This window comes from Rhincodon typus, unplaced genomic scaffold, assembly GCF_021869965.1.
Source record: "Rhincodon typus isolate 14 unplaced genomic scaffold, sRhiTyp1.1 hic_rhity00000051, whole genome shotgun sequence".
Taxonomy (NCBI): Eukaryota; Metazoa; Chordata; class Chondrichthyes; order Orectolobiformes; family Rhincodontidae; genus Rhincodon; species Rhincodon typus.
Genome location: NW_025965689.1, coordinates 1133456 through 1136630, shown reverse-complemented (window position 1 = coordinate 1136630; position 3175 = coordinate 1133456). Strand labels below are relative to the sequence as shown.

General features: G+C 46.6%; 2 protein-coding genes and 1 pseudogene across 2 annotated transcripts in view; 1 reads left to right on the top strand and 2 right to left on the bottom strand.

The window, feature by feature from the left end:
* LOC125488120 (histone H1-like) overlaps positions 1 to 3175 on the bottom strand; it is a 212594-nt gene that overhangs the window by 196841 nt on the left and 12578 nt on the right. The gene's annotated exons all lie outside the window — the stretch shown is intronic.
* Positions 1 to 3175, bottom strand: part of LOC109935230 — a 125057-nt pseudogene that overhangs the window by 111469 nt on the left and 10413 nt on the right.
* Positions 801 to 3175, top strand: part of LOC109928048 (late histone H2A.2.2-like) — a 9246-nt gene continuing 6871 nt past the window's right edge. Inside the window, exons 1-2 of the mRNA XM_048621054.1 lie at positions 801 to 890; positions 1752 to 1833. The gene's annotated coding sequence lies outside the window, so the exon portion shown is untranslated. The remainder of the gene's footprint in view (positions 891 to 1751; positions 1834 to 3175) is intronic.

Here is a 3175-nt window from a genome sequence, read left to right as displayed (position 1 = left end):
GACCAAGAGCCCCAAGGCCGCAAAACCGGTCCCGAAATCGGGGAAACCGAAGGCCAAGCCCAAAGCGAAAGTGACCAAGAAAGCAGCAAAGAAATGAAGCAGTCTGTGCAACATGTAACCACCTGAACCGAAAGGCTCTTCTCAGAGCCACCCACATCTCTCAGGAAAGAGCTGAGCCCGGATCGAATGATCCCTGTCCCGGTTCCGAGTGCAGACATAGCTTAAACATGAATTGATTCGAGTAACTCAAATATCACACTTGCCGTGATTTACGAGAGCGGAGACTGAGAATGGGGAAGGTATCACATGGGGAGGGTCAATGGAACTGCATCTCGTTATTGCAGACCGCGAGTTGGAATTCTGCCCAGACACTAATGTTACATATTGCAGTATATGTATCTCATTAACCCTTACAGGAATTATATTTTGTTTAGTTTTGATGCTGGGACCCCTGGCGATATTTTAATGGTGTATTCCTTCCATTTACCTGTTAAAGACATTTCAGGCAGCAATTACAAATTGTGTTCTGCTTACAATCTGGGCGAAATAAAAATGTACCGAAAAAATGGGATTCTGTAAATATTCGTTTTGAAGATGTTTACATCGGCGGGTTTGATAAGATTGATTAACCGCGGTTACACGGCCGGTTGATCAGTTTGTCTGGGCTGTATTACACCCCGCGCTTTCCTTCTGCCTGTTACAGAAAGATCAGGCAATGATCCCGTGTCCGGTCCGCGCTGTGTGCAAGCTCGGTTTAAAAAGAAATTGGGGAAAGCAGCGCATGCGCGCTACTTGCCACCCCTCCTCCCCACCCATGCTGGTTGTTGCAGACAAGATGAGCGCTTGCGTGAGGCCCTCCCCCAGCGCTGCCATTGAGAAGCATTTACTCAGTGAGTGGAACAGGTTTGTTTGAAACAGACCGCAATGGAGAGACCAGCACCCAGGGAAGCGAGGGAACAGCAGGCTCCTTCCGGCAACATATCGAGGTGTGAGTCTCGGACACAGAGGGTGCTCCGAGACCGGCATTGATTCGGGCTCAGTTCAGGGAGAACCGGGGGCTGTGAGTGAGCGGCCTGGCGGGCAAGAGAGAGGCCTTTTTCGGGCTGTGTGTGGTCCGAACACAAGTGGCAAGAAGCTGCTGGGGGTCATTCTTGTGGTTTTGACATCTCGAAACAATGACGCAAATTACTGTTTGGCCTCTATTTCACGCTGTTTGTTGACATTGTGTGGTAAATTGTGGGAATACAAGTATCTTGTGTAGGACGTAGATTGGAGCTAAGAGATCATATGTATGGAGTAAAACATTTGAAATAGTGCCTATTGTTCTTTTCAACAGTTAGTGTGTTGGAATCTGGTAACATGAACTGTGTCAACATTGCAGCATCTTCGGGTAGCACCTTAGATGGAGCTGTGCAACCATTGCTTAGTTTCTGAATCTCACTCAATTGGTATCGAATTATATATTTAAAAAAAAAATCCTCAGACAAGAAGCAGCTCGATGTAAGAATGGAATCACACTTGTATTTGAATTGATGGCTTTAAAGAAAAGACAGAATTCTCATGACACAAAGTTCTTGTCCAATAGGTTTATTTAAAATCCATAAGCTTTTGGAGTTCTGCTCCTTTGGCAGTTGAAGTTAAAGAAAAGAAACATCCTAATAACTATTAACTGAATATACATTAATCTGTTTGAGATTGTCAAACTTGGCTGATGTTGATTTACAGGAGATATCTCTTTTGTCTTCCTCCAGGAAAATACTCGAAGGACCAAGGTGATGTAATATTTTGTCGGTACAAAGCCAAGTGTGAGCAGCTGCTTCTAACTAACAGCAGGTATGTTACTGTGATCAGAATGGAGTATATCCTTTCCACAGTGACAGAGCGGATTGAATCAGACTTATATTGAGCTCAATTTCCAGAGATGTATCCAAAGATACAACCAAGCACAACTGAAGAAAGGCAAGTTTTTTTTTTGGTTTCCATTGTCAATTGACATCATGCTAGTTCCAATTAATATCATTCATAGCCCATTAACATTCACATCATGTTTGAAATGTTAATGGCTGACTCCTTGTTGAAAGTACTCAAACAGGAAAGGAATCAACTTTACATTTAGTAAGGGTATTTTATAATGTCACAAACCAGATAAAGAAAGACTCCTCCTACTGCCCCCTTGATCATGACCCCGCCCCTGACCACCAAAACATCATCTCTCAGACCATCCACAACCTCATCACCTCAAGTAACCTCCCACCCACAGCCTCCGACCTCATCGTTCCCCAACCCCGCACCACCCATTTCTGCCTCCTTCTCAAAATCCACAAACCCGACTGCCCTAGTTGACCCATTGTCTCTGCGTGATCCTGCCCCACCGAACTTATCTCCAATTATCTCAACTCCATTTTCTCCCCCCTGGTCCAGGAACTCCCCAACTACGTCTGTGACACCACCCACGCCCTCCACCTCCTTCAAAACGTCCGATTCCCTGGTCCTCAACACCTCATCTTCACCATGGACGTCCAGTCCCTGTATACTTGCAATCCCCATGCAGATGGTCGAAAAGCCCTCCGCTTCTTCCATCTCCCGCAGGCCCGACCAGTCCCCCTCCACCGATATCCTTATCTGCTTAGCTAAACTCGCCCTTACCCTGAACATCTTCTCCTTCAACTCCTCCCACTTCCTACAGACAAAGGGGGTGGCCATGGGTACACGCATGGGCCCAAGCTATGCCTGCTTCTTTGTAGGATACATGGAACAGCTGCTCTTCTGCAGCTACACTGGCCCCATCCTCTGTTATATCGATGACTGTATCGGCGCTGCCTCGTGCTCCCACGAGGAGCTTGAACAGTTCATCCACTTTACTAACACCTTCCACCCCAACCTTAAGTTCACCTGGACCATTTCTGATACCTCTCTCTCCTTCCTGGACATCTCTGTTTCCATCTCTGGCGACCAACTGGAAACTGATATCTATTTCAAGCCTACCGACTCCCACAGCAACCTTGAATACACCTCCTCTCACCCACCTTCCTGCAAGAATGCCATCCTCTATTCCCAAATCCTTCACCTCTGCTGCATCTCCTCCCGAGATGAGGCATTCCGCTCCCGGACATCACAGATGTCCTCGTTTTTCAAGGACTGCAATTTCCCCTCCACAGTGATCGAAAATGCCTTC